The sequence below is a fragment of the Dendronephthya gigantea genome, unplaced genomic scaffold (genome assembly GCF_004324835.1).
Source record: "Dendronephthya gigantea isolate DGI-Jeju-01 unplaced genomic scaffold, DenGig_1.0 000221F, whole genome shotgun sequence".
Classification (NCBI taxonomy): domain Eukaryota; kingdom Metazoa; phylum Cnidaria; class Anthozoa; order Malacalcyonacea; family Nephtheidae; genus Dendronephthya; species Dendronephthya gigantea.
In genome coordinates, this window is record NW_021163231.1 from 101,657 (window position 1) to 122,948 (window position 21,292).

General features: G+C 35.1%; 2 long non-coding RNA genes across 2 annotated transcripts; both read left to right on the top strand.

Moving 5' to 3' along the window:
- The first annotated feature begins 8,268 nt into the window (after positions 1–8,268).
- Positions 8,269–11,231, top strand: LOC114540155. Its single transcript, XR_003689003.1, has 4 exons — positions 8,269–8,356; positions 8,903–9,022; positions 10,894–11,015; positions 11,213–11,231. It is a non-coding gene; the product is annotated as an uncharacterized LOC114540155 (long non-coding RNA).
- Positions 11,232–11,535: 304 nt separating this feature from the next.
- LOC114540148 lies at positions 11,536–12,739 on the top strand. Its single transcript, XR_003689000.1, has 3 exons — positions 11,536–11,630; positions 12,003–12,108; positions 12,669–12,739. It is a non-coding gene; the product is annotated as an uncharacterized LOC114540148 (long non-coding RNA).
- The last annotated feature ends 8,553 nt before the right edge of the window (positions 12,740–21,292 follow it).

Here is a 21,292-nt window from a genome sequence, read left to right on the forward strand (position 1 = left end):
GCGTTTCTGAAAAATGAAACACATCTAAGCAGAGATGAGATTTTAGAGCCAAATTTTAGTCCGCGATCAACGTTTTATGGGTTTTCAACAGCAGACACCAAAAACGGCTTGATTCTGTCAAAATCTTATTTATCATCCGACAATGCATGCAGCGAAACCAACCAGTGAAAAATTGGGCAGCTGAATTCCAGAACATAAAGCGACTTGAGTCTGCCAAAATTTAGTTTACCTGCAGACCTTCACATCACAACCAAAATACTAAAGTCAAATGCAAAGAATCATGTATATAGAATTATATAATTAGTTTTTCAAGTCACAAAATTTTGCGCAATACGTTCCTTGCTTCTTCTTCATTTGGTGTTAAGCATAAAACATTCCTGCCTTCCTTCATGGCTGCAGCAGCTCCAGCAACTGAAACAGTCATAAAAATAGATCAATTTAGTTGGAATGTTATACTGCATAATATTTAATTATGTTTTTTATGGGAAACTTTTTTAAAATATGCTGCGCGAATAGGTGAATAAACTGAAGGAAGAAAGCTAGTGATCCAATGATAGTGTAAAGTTGCATAATGGGACACAGCTAATCAACCTTATCATTTTAGCTCCCATATTGAAAGGTTTCAATTTTGCATTAACAAGAAAGTTTCTCCAAATTTTTGGTCAACTTGACGAAAAGCCTAATTAACATTTAAATAAGACAAAAGAAATTGTCTAAATAAAGTTCAAAGCGCTGAGATAGTTGAATAAACCACTACGAACAGAAATGACCTTCACCACTGACTAGATGATTGACTATGTCCTTTGAATCCGCCACCCATCAGAACAGTGTAAATGAAACTTCACAGTAAAAGCGGTTAAGTTAAATTATTTTTTTGTATCAACGATTAACAACACGATTACACCAGTTGTTTCCAGATAATTCATTGTAACTAGTCGGCAGCAACAATGTGAACAGTGCATAATAAAATTATTAGTATTTCATCAGTACTGGTATATTGCATACCTTGTGGCGTATTTACGTCAAGAATCCAATCGCCTGGTCTACTGAACATTTCAACTACAGAATGCCACACCTGCAACTCCTTGTGCTCTTGACTTACAATAATAAAATTCTCAGTGCAGGCAGTGAAATTAAAATGATCTTGCAGCAGCCGTTGCCCAGGCGCCGCATGGTAGAGGAGAAACCCCTCTACAGCCCGTACCATACCAACGCTAGGACCTGTAAAATGCAGGAACAATGCGTAAGTTAATTTTGTTGTATGCATTGCAAAATACGGTTACAGTTTACAGTAGGTATGCTTTTATGCGTGTAAATTTGACGTATTTTCGAGTGTACGTGAATTTGAACTTCTAATTTTACAGTTGAATGGCAGAAATAACAAACGCAGACAAGTTTAACTAAATTTTGTTACAAAAATAAAATCTAAAAACATTGCATCGCGAGAACCTTAGAAAATACCAGGATGCTGTTTTAACAAAATAATCTATGGTGAGCAGAAACCCAAAAGGTGGATTAAACAAAGTGATTAAGGACCTTACGATTGACAATTACACCAGACATGCGGCTAGCTGCAATCGACAAACTATTGAAGATAGTATTTTGGGGCCAATTATTAGATGATAGAGCTTCAGGCAATTTGCTAATTAAAATTGAGGCATAAATTCTCTACGACAGACACGGTTATCCCTTTGCCGTAAACGTGAACATTAAAATCTTACTATTTACATTGCCCGTTAATATGCTAATATATACCTGATGGTTTAACTCCTTTAACACATGCAAACCAAGTTGCAGATTCCACGGTGTTCCTCGATCCATTTTTTTATTTCCATTAATTGATGGATATCCCCCATTATTGCTACGTTGAAAATGTGGCACACACCAAAATTTAAACGGTCCACTAGGTCCAGCAAACCTGCAGCAAATGTTGTCACATCATTTTCCTAAAAAAATCATTGTGAAAAAGAAAGTAATGTTCAGTATACACCTTTTTCACAATTATCACAGTTGTACATATACAGTACTATTGGTACATTAGGTCAATGTTACATCACTATACTGTACCTGATGTGGTGAAAGCTTACATAAGGCTAATGAAAATCCTTTTTCTTGCCCGTATGACCCTTGCTGCAGTCCCAGTGGGTCAACACACATGTGACAACGCCCCTTGTTCCCTGGTCCATCAGAAATACATTGGGTGATACAACTAGTGGCTGGTCTGATTCCTCGATGGTCAGACTCTTTTGCAGATATTCCAAGTATTGTCTGAAAATAAGGTTGGTTTCATCTTTTCCCTAGTAAATAGAAACACAGCTCTACTGAATGTGCGAAACACAGGAAAATGTTTGCAGACTAAAATGGTCATCAAATAGGTAGCAGAATTGAAAATTGAAATCTCCCAAGGAACATGTAGCAGGGCTGATTTAATGTTTATTTTCAAGCTACTAGTAGTTTGAAATGTTTCTAGTAGTTTGAATTATTAATTTAGAAGTCAGTTCAAATACTCAACCTCAGCATAGAGAGAAGAGCGGATATTTTCCATTCTACAAACCTGGATCAAAATATCAAACTGCCTGATAAATACATATACATACTGTATACTTACTGTAAATTTCCTTAACTGGTCAACGCTGACTTTCTCTCCCAATTTTGCACTAAGCAATTCCCATTTACATCCAAGAAATGAAGAAATCACTTTTTGACAGGCTTCAGTACTTTGCACTCCTTGCACAATAATTTCAGTTCATCCAGACTGTTACTTTGGTCAGCAACCTAAAAAAACAACAGATTTAGAATGATGATTGGATTTAATTTAAAGGGCACAATTATATTTTAATAAACTAAGTGGTTAATTAGTAAATAAAATTTTTAACAGATCCACAGAGGCAAAAAAATAAGCTAAGGGGCATCTTACGCCTAAAAATGGAAGAAATATCTTTACCTGACCCAACAGAGCAACACGATCTGAAACGTCGAGGCCAAATAAGCATTTGATGTATGATGGCTTGAACCTCGGCTTTTCTTGTAGGTCCTTTGCCATTGCTCGCTGGTCTTTCAGAAGACCTTTTTCATATTTTCGGCACATCTCAAGGAATGACTGATAACCATCTTCTGGGAGAGCAGCAACAAGAAATACATCAGAAAGATTTTTCTTCTAAAAAAAGTACAACATTTAACAAGAATATTAATTACTCAGTGTAAGTGCTTTATTGATCAGCAAGTTAATTTAAAATTATTTCATTAAACAGGTTTAGGTTTAGTACAGATTATAATTACATCTGCTTTCTTTTGATAACCCATTCACTGGTGGCAAGACTTTCACTGGCAAGCAAAATCACCTGGTGTTCACAATATATTACAAATTGAATAAACTAAAAAGTTTACTCACTGTCTTTCCTAATATGTGGGAACATCTGTCTCTCCATTGCTGACTAGGAACTAAATCATTGTTCTCATTTTTTGTACCAATGATCTCCAACTGCCTGTGAGCAACTTCCACCTACAGCAGAATAAAAAAATGTTTGTGATCACAGCTTTTTTAACCCACTGACTGGTAAATCACCCAAATGATTGCTGCTGCAATTAATAATTTGGTAGTTTCTACTGCAATTGCCTGTGGCAGATTACTGCTAATTATTATCGTAAGTAACTCAGACCACTATAACCAATAATTTACCATTGACAATTTTGGTATGTACTTGAGAAAAATTTCTGGTATTTGACAAAGCAAAGTTGAATAAGTTAAGAAGTTGGGTACTCATTACTACTGTGACACTAATGGGTTCCTTAAGTAACTTGTTGACTGACTGTTAAACTATAACAAACAACCACTCCCTCTTAATATTTAACAATATTAGAATTGCCTTTCTACAGAACTTGCCTCATCTTTGAATGTCATTTCATGACGGAAACACCCAGTCTTATTATGCCTTGACGCCAGCCATAAAGCTTCAAAATTTGTTAACCCAACAAATATTCTTGCATATCTTCCCTTATACTCTTCACTATCAGGGTGCTTCTCTAAAAGTTGCTTTGTGCAACAAGTTATGCGTACCACCAAGTACCTCATACTGATAGCTGCTGACGTCTGATTTTGAAAAGTTCTCCTTTCTGTTCAGACCTTTTACCAACAAGTAAAGAGGTTTATATGAGCCATTGGGGTTACTTTCCATATTTGCTTTTAATTGGGCCAAAAATATTTCATCCACTTTTCTGATCATTCTGTCTGCTGGAGGTAGTTCAATATTGCCAACGGAACATAGAATTGCTCATCTATTCAAAGTTATGAAAAGACATGCATGATATTACTGCCAAATGAAGGTGCACTTATACAACTTGAGTAAGCTAGAATGGTAAAAAGGAAACCATTGGGCAAAAAAAGCTGGTCATATTGAAAGAAGTAATTGTGTAGCAGGGATTTTAATTAAGAAAATGACTTGATAATTTAAGCCTTAATTTAAACTTGATAATTTCTGTAAAAAATTAATTAACATTCATTGTGGTTTAGTGCTACAACAAAAAATATCATATGTATATATTTAATTTCTACATACCAACTTCGCATTCTTTTGCTCTTGTTTGGTATTGTAATTCTTTAACCTCTTCATCTTGACACTTTTTCTTGGTTAGAGGAGTAATCAGCTGTTCCACAAGAGATGAAGATCCCTGTTTTAAATTTATAGCTTCATCTTCATTAGTGATTAAAACAGGCTCGGAATCCTTGGATCCACCTTGATTTTGTTGATCTTGACCATCATTAGCGCAATCTTGCTTTTCTAACTTTTTAATGGCTTCATTGCATTTTGCAGCCCATTGTTGCTCATTTTCAGTCGCAACAATTTCACGGAAAAGCCCATTGCTTGCTGACCAGTCATATTTCCCTGTGGAGAAGAAACAGTGTTCTCTTTTGCCATCTGCCCCTCGAACGAAAATCAACTATAAAATATAAATAAAATAATAATTTTTACATAGAATCAATCAAAATACATTATTAATATAAGTACGGATAGCTGGCATCATTATTTGAAGAATCTAATAGGTGAAACTATCATCCATAACGCGCTCATTCATTGTGTAGTGCCCAGTTTATAACACACTAGCAATATTTCTGTGTAAAAATTTTACAGGGACAAATGCTAGGACTAAGTTTCCAACTCTTGGACCAAGAGTTTTAAATTAATTTTAAAAAAGCTAACTTTGTGTTTAACACTGAATCATTTTCCTAAAACATTAATCACTAATCTTTCACGACGTAGAAATTACGCATGTAAAATTCCAACTAACCGAAAGCTATTTGTATTATTTTAAGGCTTAAATGTAGAAATGGATATTTGTTTATCCATAGGCGGCCCAGAACTGATCTCGCTGACCTCGCGCGATGACCTACCTTGTCATAATATAAGACTGTTCAGACAACATGAGGTCAGCGAGATTAGCGAGATCAGTTCAGGGGGTCCCACGCATCATACGTAGATCAGGGCCCAAATCGCCGTTTCACCGCCCTATAATTCATTTTTTAATCTATGGCCCTATCTTATATATGCCCTGATCAATTAAAGGCATGCCAGTCATGCACTTATAGTCTCAAACTCGAATTATTATCGCCCCGTCGTAAAATAGGTGGTTTCTGAGGGCCGAGGCGCCATTCCTTTTTTTAGAAAAGCTAGCACGAGCATTATCATAGACTGTAAGAATTCTATCATTTATACTTTGCAACCTCAAGATAGAAATCTGCTAAACATTGTATTATATAACTATAAAACTTTATATTTCAGTCAGACTGCTCAATATGGAGTTTTATAAACTATAACAGTCCATTATTACTAAACCTTGGCTTTAGCCATATTAATTTTGATGAGTGTATACTTCATAATGAAATTTAAATTTCATGCGATTATGTTACGGCGTGCGTTTTGGTATATGACTTGTGAACGCTAAACGAAGGCTAAGTGAACCTCGCTAGGAGATTTTACTTGTAGTTAAACTATATCAGATATTGAAGGTATCAGATTTTGCGCTTCAAGGCAATGACACCCCAGAAAGCGCAGTTAGGCGCTGGACTATAGTGAGTGGGGGAAGAGTATTTTAAAAATCGCTTTACTGTATTTTTATACAACTAGTGCCAATATGGTTATTAATTCCTTACAACAAACATATAAAACTAGGACTCAAAAGGTCGCTGGTGCACGCAGCATCTCATTTCAGCAGGTAGAGACCAATACCACAGTATATAATACCAAATATATTACCCTTTAATACATAGTATTATCTTTATATTAATCACAGTGAGAAACTCAAAAAATTAAAAATCATACCTTTACAGCCACGAGATTCTTAAATTTTCCCACTTCATCGCGCAGAACATGCGAATACTCTACACTATTTTTGGAATGCCGAATACCGTTGACAAACACGTACGCTTTGTCCTCATTTACTCGAATTGACCATTTGAAAGAAGGCATTTTTTTAAATATTGTTTGTTGACTGCTGAATAAACCTTGCTGAACAAAACTGCTGGTGTCTTTGGCAGAGGAAATAGAGTATATTTTGGCAAGGTTTTCTAGCGTCATACAAGGTGATAGCCTCATACAAGGTGATAGCGTCATACAAGGTGATAGCGTCATACAAGGTGATAGCGTCTTCGCGGCTCAACGAATCAGCGTTCGAGAACACAAAGCCGTAGGTAACTGAGGAATTTTGCATTGTTAAAAGGTTCAAAACTCAACCAATCAAAAACGTTTATGCTAATTAGCGACAAAAATCATAATAACGGAAAACATTTAAAAACTTAGAAGGGTGTAAGCTGATCTTAGTGAAAACCGGCTGCTTCCTAACTTCGTAACTAAGCTTGTCAGAAATATTTTGAAGAATGCGGTGAAAGACCAAAACGCATAATTGTATAGTTATGTCGTCGCCTTGCGGGCAGGGCCGGATTAACCTTTCGCGGGGCCCGTGGCATTTTTTCAGTGCGGGGCCCCTCAATCCCGTAAAGCATCAAAACTTTTACTCACCGGCTACAGAATTTTTGGGGCTCGGGTAAAATTCTCGTTAGGGGAGTAAAATCTGCAAAAAAATAGCAATTTGTGCTACTGTAGCGAGATAATGCATGACCAGAACATTGATGTAGAAAATACTATAGCTATAGCAGTTTTAGGGGGGTTTGGGGGCATCCTCCCCCAAGAAAATTTTGAGTTTTAGAGTGCAGCAAATGCGATTTCTTGCGTTTTGGGGGTAAGATTTCCGCAAAATCGAGTATAATATTGCATTACCTAAACTATAAACAACCTAAGACGTTTTCTGAAAGAGGACTAAATATTCCAACAACATGCAGTTTAATTTTATTCTTGTAGGTTTTTGGGGAGCCCTACAACCCTGGGCTCAGGGCTAACCCGCGGGCTCCCCCTTTGACCACCCCTCTAGGTGGCTCTGTGTTTACTTGAAGTTTTGAATTTCTAAATTTTCCCATTATTCTAAAATTTTCTTTGGAGAATCTGGTTGTAGGGGTGCCTAATTGGGCCTCGATTTTTGATTTCTAAGGCTTCGCGTTATTTATTTTGCTCCGATAACTTAATATAAGCTTTAAAGGCATTTTTATTTATTCATGGGGCCTCGCTTTTTGGAGTCACTTTATTTTATTTTGTGGCCATGAAGCTTTGTGGCCCTTTTTCCATGTCCCACGCACCGAAAAAAAATTGTACTGAGTAAAGCGCGGGGCCCCCAAAACCGCGGGGCCCGTGGCATATGCCGCTTCTGCCATATGGTTAATCCGGCCCTGCTTGCGGGTTTGGATTTTCATCCTCGCCAGAACCGGCGTCGCCGTCCACTATTGAAACTCTTCGAGAGAGAGAAATAGAAGGCAGTTCTATCGGTATTGGTTTCAGCAGTGACCATGAGAACACGAGGAGTCCGCAAAGTGGTAAGAGATCACAAATAAGCGATCTGTATACTTGAATATAGTACATGAACTATAGTCTATATCTACACAATTTTTATGATGATATTTAGTGACGAGCTCTCCTGGGGATTGTAAGACTCCTGTTCACTCACAGTTATCTAGCCTGTACTCTTAACCTGTTGGAATTGGATTTAGCAGCAGTGACAACGAAAACACACTAAGTCCGCTAAACGGTATGATATGTTACATTTCTACGTGTCTAAATAGATTGAGATTAGAAATATATATTCACCTGTATTTGGACAAGCGTTGTAATAATTTATTTTGTTCTCCATTTTCTGCTAGTCGCCAACAATCCTCGTATTTTTATGACTTCTCCACTGTCTCTGCGATCCTACTCAACACTCGAAGGAAACTCATCGCCTGCTAGCCCATCACCAGACAACAGCCCTTCTAAATGTAAGAAAATATTTTAAATTTTATTTTTAATTTTAACTATACCTAAAATTTCATAATAGATGTAATAACTGTATTTTAGTTGAAATTATAAATAAAGTGCGGCGCAAAAAAGGGCAAGTTACGTCTCTTAGGTTTCAATAAGACTTGACGCAATGATAAGACTTGCCGTTTGTTCTTTTGTGGCGAGTTGAAATATGAAATTTGGAGTATGCGACATCGATTAGCAACTAACCAATTTTCGATAGACTCGTGACTTGTGTTTTTAGCATACCACAATAAATAAATTATTAATAAATAGCAGTAAATTATTCAATGAAATGCTACGAACACCAAACTTTGACAAGTGGTATATAATAATAAATTTGTCGACCGTCGGCCTTACATGCGCTTCCAAGTTTTAACTAGCGTCGCGCGCGCGTATACAAACAAGAAAACAATAAAATAATTATGAGAAACATCCTTAAACTTTCAGCTATATAGCCTGATTCGAAGTCTATAATAAATTTGCGGCATTTAATCAACAGTGTCAATGATTTTACATTTTAGCCCAATCGCCTGTTAAACGTAGGAGAATGCTCCATTGTGACACCCCGTCTACATGCGCACAAGAAAGCAGCGGACAACGAAAAACAAAGCGAAGTTTAAACTACGAGGGTGATTCTGAAGGTAAGAACCACTTTAGACTTTAGTTGTTACTTGATCACTATTAAATTTAAAGCAATTCCGTGCTTTGGAAACAAAAATGCATGCATGCGCACCTACAGTCTTAAGGCATATTGCTGTATTCATATTTCAGTATCAGATGACAATGAATGTTGGTTTAAACGAAAAGTTGTTTTTGTTGATGTTCTGAAAAACTGTTCGGAATACGACCGGCTCGAAAATTTGCTAAACTATCACCAAGCACACGTTGAGACATTCCTGTCAAACAGAGTTACCCACATCATAACAGCAAAAAAATATTCTGCCTGCAGCAAAGAAGTAATGCTTAAAAATGTGCAATACAGCCGTGGAAAGAAAATGGTGCAATTGGCAATCAAAACCACACCACAAAAAAATAGTTGGAAATCCACGCAACCAGTGCTTACCCTAAACGATTTGATAAAATTTTCCGTGAATTGTAACAAACACATCGGCAATCGGAAGAACAGTGGTAATAAAAAGGTAGAAAATTTCACTAGTAATTACAGTGACAAAAAAATAGACAACCGCAGGAATGCAACTGTATGGGAATTGCGGGGTAAATATATTAAGGTTAAAGATGCAACTGGAAAGTATAGACCGCTTGTGGTTGAAATGAAAGACTGGCCGGAACTGGACTTTAACTGTCACAACACTCCCTTTGCTTGTCCAAAAGTTTTAAAAGCAATTTCAACTCATCCGAGTGTAAAAGGAAAACTATGCGAGCTGTGTAACATTAATTATAATACTAGTGACAAACATCATCTTAATGGATCAATACATCAAAAGAACGCGCATGATAATAAGTTGTTTCAATCGCTCGATGAAGCGATACAAAAAGGATCATTCTTGCTCAAAAATAAATAAGTTTAAAATTACGACTTAAATATTCTCAAATTTAATTGTCAATGTCTTAAACTTCTTATAAAGGAACAAACAAGAAAAACAAGCAAATAGTATTGGGAATCATCGAGTCTGACTGCTGTGATCTTGACTGCTTAAAAATTGTGCCATTTAAAGATATCGACAGTGTTAGACGTGAATTTATCTCACTTGAAAGTATAGTCGATGAAAGAAATTATATTCTCAATTATCTAAAAGATAACACGTCAACCACTCACAACGCAGAAAAAGGGAAAACAACTGTGTTCAGAATAAAAGGAACACAAGTCTGTAAGCAAGCTTGGATAAAAGTCCATGACATAAAGCTACAAAGATTCCAGAAGATATATCTTGATTTTAAAAATGGTTCAGAAGTGTACGTCCATGGAAACAGTGGATTGAAAAGGCCCACAACAAAGACGGCAGAATGTATAGCATGGCTGAGATTTCTGGTTAACTCAATTGGTGCCCAACAACCAGATAGTGGAAAAGTTCATTTACCATCCTGCTTTACAAAATTGGCTTTGTACCAGAAAATGTTAAGTGACCTGGATTCTGAAGATACCATCAGTAGGTCACAATTTTATAGCATCATGGAGAAAGAATTTAAACATGTCTCAATACCAAAGGTAACAATTACATTAGGGTCATAATATATAGATTTTAAATGGGCATTGTAATTTTCACCACTAAAACCATGAAACCGCGCCTGATAGCGGGCTATGTGTGAGTATACTGGACATTGCAAAGTTTTACGTAAACTTACCAACCATAAAACATGTTCAACATGTGAGCTAACCTTAAAGCTTCTGTATCCCCACCCCACTAGCAAAATATGTATTTTTTCAATAAGATTTTCATTTGGCAAAAAAATTTTCATTTGGAAAATAAATTTTCATTTGGCAAAATTTTCAAATTGGTATTAGACATGTCAGTTGGTGGTAATAAATATACCAAATATTGTTTTATTGCAGGAAAACCGGTTTACCAAATGTGACCACTGCACAAATTATAAAAAGCAACTAGAGGCAACAATGAATAAAGCTAAAAGAAAGGCCATTCAAGAACTTCTGGATGAACACATTGAACGTGTTATGTAAGTAAACAGAATAATGAGAGTAAAATTTCTACAAATATTATTTGTTTGTCTACTAATTATTTTGCCTGCGTTTTGGGTTTTTGTCCAGCACCTGCGTGATTATACTGTGGTATTAGGTAACAGGGCATTCTTAACCTCTCTGTTGATAGCCAGTATATATCCTGTATAAACAATTCAATAATAATTCTTACCAGGAATGAACGAAGAAAATATTATCTTCATCGGTACAAAGCACGGCGGAGTCCTTCAAAGTACCTAACAATCATATTGGATGGTATGGATCAATCCAAAACTGATGTACCAAATCTTCGAAGAGTCTGCAAATCCACTGCAAACCAGCAAAAGTTGAGAACACATCTTGTTAGAAGTATAACGCATAGTGGGTTGTGTCCCATGGGAAAATTATTCCATGGTATGTTTGACCTTTTTCAATGGGAACATGACAGCAATCTAACAATGAACATTCTCATCAAACTTCTTGCACTGTTCAATGATCGCTATGGTTTACCACTTATACTTAATCTCCAACTTGACAACTGCTGGCGTGAAAACAAAAACAAATATGTTTTAACTTTATTATCTCTTTTGGTGGAATGGTCGGTGTTTGACAAGGTATAGTTAAAATATGAATATGAGATACCTTTAAAACAAAGCCAGACAATTTAGTCACAGCCACAAAGGGTTTACTGTATGTGGGCCCATCTATATGTTTTTTGAAGTTTTGCCTGGTGCTGTAATGAGTGATTGATAGTCTAGTGGGTTCAAAATAACAATATCTTTATTATCGAAGCTAAAAATGTATGTGAAGCTTAGAAAATAGCTTGAGCTAATGATCAAATTAGATCATGTGTGCTTTTTTGTACTTGTACTAATAATGTACAAGTTTTTCAAAGGAGTAATTTTTCACAACAGGAATCTCAATTATGTTTCATACAGTATATATACAAGTTAAAGTAATATTGCATGTAACCTTTAATTTTTCAGATAAAGGGCAACTTTCTACCATTTGGCCATACGCATGAAGACATTGATGCATTATTTGGCTGTTTTTCAAAGCATCTTAAATTTCTTGATGTATATACAGTAAATGGTAAGTCTTAACAGACAAGTACTTACATAAAATTATCTGACATAGTAAATCCTTGGGTGTAGTATATATATTGTTCACATGTTAAAATAGAAAGGCATATACACTGTATATGTTCAACATGGATTTGACCATGCACCCTCTGTCTGATACTGTACACAAACGATTACCATACAATTAGATTTTGTTCTATTCTGCTGACATACAGTGTGACAAAATAACAGAGATAAGCTGATTACCAAAATTAATTGATTACCAAAATTGCCGTTTACAATGTAAAAAATTCTTTTATATTTGAGTAATTTAAGATCATTGTTTTTAAGCATTGTTTCAAAGTTCAACTTTTTGTCATAGTATCTGACATTTAGTGAATGTTATCATGGTTAAATTAAAAAACTATTGAATTCGGGCTTATGCATGTGCTTGCTTTTTGTTTGTGAATCATCAGCTTACAGTGCATACATTGATTTTTTGCACCAATAAATGAAGCAATCAGCCAACAGATAAATATTAATAAGCCATTAGTTGTTTTTTTCTGAATATTTTCTTTTTCTTTTTTTTAGATATAAGAAAAGCATTTGAAGAATGCTGTAACAAGCCATACCCAGAATCTGAGTGTTTATCATGCATTTATGATATCAAGAAGTGGTTGGATGGTCACAGTGAGGACTTACACAATCATGTCAAGCCACACTGCTTTAAATTTGTGAGAAATGAAAAAAACAAAGATGTAATGTATTACAGAAAGTGGAGTGATGATGAATGGATGGGTCCTATTTCTTTATTAAAGGTACCAGTATTCTAAAATTTCTCCCAAAGTACCACAACTATCACAAAGTACTCAAAATTGCTTCAAGGCACTATAAGTTATTGTTTTATTTCATTTTATAAATAGTCAACTCCTATGGACCTGCCAGTCCAAATACCAGCAGATTTTGCAAAGGCAGACTTACCTAAGCTTGCAGTTGACATGCAAAAATGGTTTTCTGTATTGCCCTCAACAGCACAAGAATGGTGGGAATCATTTTTCCAGACAACAGGCAACAATGATGCTACAATTGATAATACGTTTCCAATATTTTCACTGAAAAATCATGTTAGAAGACCAAATGCTGAACCTGTTGAGACAGCTGAAATACCAGCACAGCTATCTGCTTTGAGAGAGAAGGAGCTAGAACAACTAGAAGAGGTAAACAAAAATATTTTAATGGGATTGGATTGATACATTTGTGAAGCATTAACTAATAAGCTTTTATAACAACATAAAACGTTTTAGCACTGAAATGGCAACTCCTATAGTATGAGCATGCTGATCAATGGAACCCTAATCTTATGCAGTTGGCATAGCAAATATACAAATTATTCTATATTTTACATTTATTTTCCTAGATATATACTGGCTCATATCAAGCTCCAGCTTCCCGGGGCATAAATATGGATGATAATTACTTGGCTGCTTTGAAACCTGATGTGTTTGTGGCAGTAAATATATCCAACTACAAAAAAAGGCCAGTCATTGGGTTTACAATACTGGAAGGGAAGTTATAGCACTGCTTGGGAACCCCACATTGTGAATAGTAAAGATGGGTTAACACCATGGGTGGATACCATTCCCAAAGCGGCTATTATAATATGTGCGTTCGAACTTGATGACAAAAATCATTTGCTGGAAAACACCAGAAAATTTATTAAAAAATGGTACAGAGATCACAAAAAAAATCCTAACCATTAGAGGGAAAAGGAACTATACTGTGCCCCAATATTTTTTATATGAGAACCTTATGAAGTACCAAAATGTATTTGTGAGAAACATTTGTATATTTAACCATTCTCAATACAGAATTTACACTAAAACAATTAGTCGCCACAGCTCATATCTACTTTGCCTTCTGCTCAGTGGATATGGGCTTGTAAACACCTTGCCTTCAGGCTTCAACAACTAATAGACCTATATGGATTTAATACAATGTCAATTATTTCTGTATGAACACTAAGAGCAGCATTCCCTGAGAGAATTGCAATATGTGTTATTATAATTCTTGCAGGAAATTCTGGTATTTATTAAGCATTTGATGTCCTAATGCATAAGGAGTATTGTTACTGTGTATCAATGAGCATTAGAAATTGCCATGACTCGATTTATAACCTAAACAAAATATAGTGTTGCAACACTTGCGTATACAGTATTTACTCGGTTTATTTATTGTCATCAACACGCTTTTTTGGGCTGACCTATGATCTTATAAATCAATAAATTTTATTTTATATGCAGAAGACTCGTGCTCACTTACCGGTATTTGATGCATATGGCTGTACTGATTCACCTATCAGATCTTGATAATTTCAGTATAGGACAACCTTCTAAGCTTCGAGTTGGCGAAACCAAAGAAACATTCAGTAATATTTTAAAAAAAACCTTTATTTGTAAAACTTTGTTTGCCTTCTTCGCCATACATGTTTTTAAAATACACAAAACACAATTCAAACACGTATTTATTTTGTGGCCTGGATCTCTGAATATATTAGATCTGATCTAAATATATTAGATCTGATGAACTGATGTGGATATATTTAGTTGCAATTCTTACTATAAATTTGTTTCAATCCGACCCTGTCTGTTGTGTGTTTATCATGTAATATCAGTATGTTGTAGTTTAGGTAGGCAGGGATTTTATTCTTTATGTGGGTGGACTGTGGAGCAAAAGAGCAAGTGGTGTACTGAATGCATGTGATGTAAGCTTTAATACATTGTGCACTACTGAATTTGTCAAATATTATACAATAAATATATAACAATTTACTATGGCACTGCTTTATGGAAACACACTTCTGCAAATTGTTGAGGTTTTTAGGTAGTCTTTTTTTTCATAATTATTCCAATATAAAATAGTTGTTTAAGATTTGTTGACTCTCCTATTACTAATCAATTTCCTACTATATGATTCCATTTGGAACAAGATGTAAATGCCTGAAATTTAGGGTTCCTTTTTGTATTAATCATGTTGCCTTTTTGTTATAATTATTTACTTTGTTGCAAACAAATAGGTGTCCAAAATTCGGAGTCCACTTTGGCAACCATTCTGCCCTTTTCATACAATTGCCTTATTGTAAACAAAATGTGTGTCTGAAATTCGCAGTCCATTTTTGTCATCATTTTGCCATTTTTTCATAACTATTTACTTTATTGCAAACAAAATGGGTGTCCGAAATTCGGAGTCCATTTCGATAATCATTCTGCCATTTTGTTATAAATGTCCCATTGCATTAGCAAATTGGGTGTCTGAAATTCGGAGTCCATTTTTGTCATCATTTTGCTATTTTTTCATAATTATTTACTTTATTGCAAACAAAATGAGTGTCCGAAATTCGGAGTCCATTTTGATAATCATTCTGCCATTTTGTTATAAATGTCCCATTGCATTAGCAAATTGGGTGTCTGAAATTCGGAGTCCATTTTTGGCATCATTTTGCCATGATTATTTACTTTATTGAGGACAAAATGGGTGTCCGAAATTCGGAGTCCCATTTTGTAATCATTTTGCCAATTTTTTTATAATTGCGCCTGTGCAAGTATGTGTATGCAAGTAAATGGGTATCTGAAATTCAGTTGTTTTTTGTAATAATTTAACCATTTTATTTTTGCTGTTCTTTTTAAACATAGTTTTCCGTTTTGAAGAAAATATAAGTTTAGAAAAGGGAAAATTAATCTTTTCTCTAAATTTTCATATATTCATTGATTTAAAGTTGGAAATATATACAGTTTGCAAAAATCTACTAAACTACTACTAAATTAAACAGTGAATTTTCCATTCTGCAAAATTGCAAGAAAATAGTTTTTCAAATTTACCTCAAAAACCGCTTTTTCTTCTGAAATTAAAGGAAAATTATACCTATTTTATATTATGGGTTAAACTGTGCAGAAAAATTAGTCAAATTCTGCAAAATCAAGGATTTTTTTTATGGATTTGGTAGTTTGGAATTGTTGAAAATAATTTGGAACGCGTTCCTATTAGCCCAATTGGTTAAGCCTTCAGCAAGCGAATCATCTAACAAATTATCATTCTCAGAATCTGATGAAGAAATAGAGTTATCATGCCAAGTCTCATCCAAATTTAACCTATCATGATTGCTTAAGTGATTTTCCTCAACAGAGGTGCAGATACGTTTAACAGGCTGGAGGTCATGATCATCTGACACAGTTCCAGTGTCATGGTTCGGGGGTGCTGAATCAAAAGGTAGTTCAAATAATTCCGTATCATCAACTTCAACTGGAATAGGAGCACCAGTACGTTTTAAACTACGAGCTGACGCAGTCCACTTCTTCCTATACTGAGCTCGGTTTGCTTTCATTTATGAAGCTGCAATAAACAACAGGATATAATCACTCATTGCTTTTTTTTGGTTTGAGAAACTACCTGCAGTTGAAACTTTGCAGTGATATTTAGAAATATGAAAGTTAATTAAGTCATCATAAATGTAGGTATACATGCAAAATATACAATATGAATATAACATAAAATATTGAGCAGTTCTAATTGCAAAATCGACTTCTGTGTTGACAATTACTCATGAACTTCTCTTTGAATGTATTTCTCTATATTCCCTGTTTAATTAAAATGACTATGTCAACTACACCCCATGAAAACTCAACACAGTTTGTGGGTGCAACAAAACTGCTGACAAACTTAAAACTTATTTCTTAAATATATTATTCACCAGTAATTACTTGAATCAATACCAATATTTTAAAATATTATAGTCATACAACTATTCAATATTAATGTTACAGTATTCAGAATAATAAAAAATGCCAAGTATATGATGTAGTCATGCTGTAGGATCTATTATGGTGCATTCTTATGAAGGATCTATATATTATGGTGCAACAAAAATTTGTTTCAGTTTTAACAAGATTGATTAATTATCAAAACCTGCAAACTCCAAAATCTATACCATAAATTTGTGGTCACAGCTGGGCAAATGGGTTGTGTTGCACAAACATTGAACTTTAAATATCAAGTTCAAACTTTAAGTGCACACAGGTATCACAGTGCCATACTACATGTAGGCCTATGTACATGTAGGCCCATATATATAAAGGGCCTGCTCCTGCTTGCCGGGAAATTGTAGAATGTGTGTCAACTCTCATGCTTTTACACATACTGTATTTTTCAATTACCTTAAAAAGCAATTTGATAATTAATGAAAAAGATTTAAGTGGAGCCATTTTAGAGGTAAATAACTTAAAATAAGCAAATTTGAGCACGGCAAACATTATTTCTTACATACTGTACATGATACATTTATGACTATATCATGTATGACTGTATGACTTTAACAGTGGATGATCAATTTACTTTTTTTGAATAAGCTCTTCAATTATTAAACATATAAAAAGATAAAAGAGAGACAATTTACACCTTATCTAATGTACTAGAGTAACATAAATTATTTATACTTGATTGAATCAGACCAAACTGGCAATTATTGATGGATTGAACTCAACCGATTTCAATCCTTCTTAAAACATGCCCATCCGTATTGGAAAGGTGTAATATCTCTTTTATCTTCAATTAAAGTTTAAACTATGATTTAATTATTCTATATAAAGCCGTTTAATGAAACGATAACTGTTTATAAAGGATGATGAAAACCACCATATGGCGGCCATCTTGAATGCAAATATTAACATGCCTAAAAATCTTTCCTCGCAATATATGTAAATATTTTCATACACATTAAATTACTAGCTAGTAAGAATATAATCCCGTGCTTTTGGGCTTATATCCTACACAAACGTTCTTTGATAGAACCTCTAAAATCTATACTTTCGCAATATTAAATATATGATAATTAGTGAGAGCTATAAACGTATATGATCGTCTTGGTATAAATATTTATAAGTCTTATAAATCTAGTATTCTCTGTATATAGGCAACATAATTATACTTACTTTAAAATCAAGCGACAATATCCTTAACAAAATCTTCTGTAAATAATATGTATGACTCCAGCAATAGCCAAGACAGAACGACAGAACACGCTTCAAACAGTAAAAATTTTACAGCGGGAAGAGACGATCAAAGACGAACACGCGTTCAAAGTTCAAACAGATATCACGTGTCACTATGATAATATATATATATATAATATATATATATATATATATATAAATTATATATATATATATTATTATATATATATATATTATTATATATATATATATATATATATATATACAGTCACTGCTGAAAAGGTTGTCCATCGTATATACCATTATATGTATCACGTGACTAATTGGTATGCATCAACACGCCTGTGTTTTGTCGGGTAGTTTGCGTGTTTACTCTGGTGCATAACAAAGTGCACATAATATCACTGTGTGACTGTGTCACACGGCGATCTGTTTCACAAGAGCAATTCAAATCAATCGGCAGACGACGAATAACATAATGCAGCCAGCTAAGACGATAGTGCAGTACATGAACGAAGATGCCCTATTACTGAACTGCAAACTTTGCACGAACTTAAACAACCAGTATATCAGTACCCACAACCCAATTTAATGCCATCAACCATTGTTGTTATCATGCATTGAAAATCATTACTAGGAGGCAGATACTTGGCTATTGCAGTGATTTCCGTATTATTGCAGTTACGGGCGCACTTTGTTATGGACCAGAGTAAACACTCAAACTACCCGACAAAACACACGCGTGTTGATGCATACCAATTAGTCACGTCATACATATAATGGTATATACGATGGACAACCTTTTCAGCAGTGACCGTAAAGGTTGTCCATATATATATGTATATATATTCGAAAATGGCAACGTTGTATCTACGTTATTTTTTGAAGGTTTATGAATACGTTTTGCTTTGACGTCGTCTCGACGTTAACAAAGGACGTTGCGCAAACGTTAAATAAATACTTGTGTCACACGTCCAAGTTCTACGTCGCTACAACGTTATTAACACGTATAGTAATATCGCGACGGGAAAACAACGTCGTGGGAATGTCGTGGTTTAGTTAGGTCTGACCTGACATTCCCACAACCTTCCGCTAACGTTGGGATTACGTTGTGTGTTAGCTAGCTTGGTCGTTAACAAATTGTTTCGAGTGATTAACCGTTAAATGTGAATAACCGTGTTTCTCAATGTTAGTGTACGATTTCCAACAATCGGATATGATGATCGATCCAGGTTTAATCCACCTTTTTATAAGTGGTATCAAGGTTTTCTCACTTCGATCTTCCACAGCAAACATAAAACTGTTTCTGGAATGCTCTTCAATCCCGCCAAATACCCACTGACCTTCCACGATATGGCCGCGATGGTATTTTCTTTTCCCAACTTTTGACTCGTCAATTTGCACTCTAATGTCCTGTCCTCCTATCGGTTGGTTGTTCTTCAAAATTGTAACTTCGCATACCTCCCTACAAAAGTTAGACCAATCGACTATAGTGGCTGATCCTAACCTTAATTGTTTGCTGATCTGATTTTCAGTCAAATCAGTACACCACCAATAAGTTAACTTTATGATCTCTGGAATCGTCAGGTTGCTCTTTTCAAACCAAGATTCTTCTCTTACACTGCGCTCAGTTTTGTGCCGTTTTTTAGCTGTTTGCTTTCTACATTCCCACTTGTATCCGTCAGAGCGATCATATGTTTTTGTCCATTTCATTTCCTTATCACAAACTGGGCAGTATCTGCATGATGAAATAAGCTTTTAATCTTTTAACCATTCGAGGGTGTGCTCTGTGTTACAAAGGTATTGCTGTAGTAATTCGTCATAAGTCAAATTGTGAGTAGTGTTACATTTTCCCGATGCTCTGTCATAACTTGGTGGTATTTGTTCGCATTGGGTACCTTGACTTTTAACTTCGATTGTTTTGTGAATAGCTTGGATCCCAATTGTTCGCTTTCTTTTTACGCTGTACATCAAACTGTGAGTATGGGAATTTGTTTTGCTTGTTATGTGGTTGCATCTGAATTTTGTCGTTTAAACACAGCCTAACATATATAGAGGCATCAGATGGTGAACATTTACGGATTTTACGGTACAGGTATGTAGACTGAAAACAAAATCCAAGTTGTTTTATGACCAGAGTAAGCAAACAAAGTAATCCTACGTTCGAACGGATCGTTCAAGTTGGTGCATTCAAATCATGCGGGGTATAAAGTATAAACGCTTTTGGATGAAAAGAAAAGCTATGACATTTACCGTTGGAATTTGAATGACTAAGACAAAGCGCGTTGCACTGACGACTGAAAGTTTGACAGCTACGTGCACATTTCTGTAAAGACAAGACTAGTGAAGTTAAAATCATGCGCTTTTATATCCTTCGGGGACGCATGAATCAATACGCTTTACTAAACCGATTTTTAATAACTATTGGTATGTAAGCTGCCAAAATTTTGAAGTAGTGCTTAGTTAGTAAAGTCAGTGCTTTGTCCTAAAAGTTGACCTGCATCTAAGGACGAAACCAGACGAATATTCATTTATGCAACGTCCGAATCTAAGACTCTGATTGGTCAAGTATATGCTTAAGACTTATATGATAATTTCAAGACAAACGACGACGAAAATTGATTTATGCAACGTCCAAATCTAAGACTCTGATTGGTCAAGTTTGTGTTTAAGACTTATATGATAATTTCTAGACATAAGACGACGAAAATCGATTTATGCAACGCTATTCTTTTGTCAGAATCTGAGATTCTGATGTTTGTGTACATATATACTAGTTTCATGATGAACGCGGAACAAACTCGATTAGTTGATGTTCGTTCGTCAACCGAGGCTCTCTTATGCTTGTAATTCCATGTCCTATACACACTGTTATTTTCAAGGTGTTATTTTAATACCCTATGAAAGGGTTTTTAAGGGTATTAAAAATTTTGAACTACTTTAACCCCAATATTGGGGTTAAAAAAACACCTCGTTGGGATTAAATTAACACTATTTGAGGGATTAAATCTTGGGTGCGCGAATTCGAATAGTGACTTAGCGAAATGGGATTAAAATAACACCTTCTGAGGGGTTAAATTACGTGACGTGTCAAAATGATCATACCATTGAACTGTAAACAAACTGAATAGGGATGTTTGTTAGGAGTTATCGTTCCAGTTGTATAGAGTTCACTGGATCCTGCTGGTTGAGTGATATAGTTGAGAACAGTTG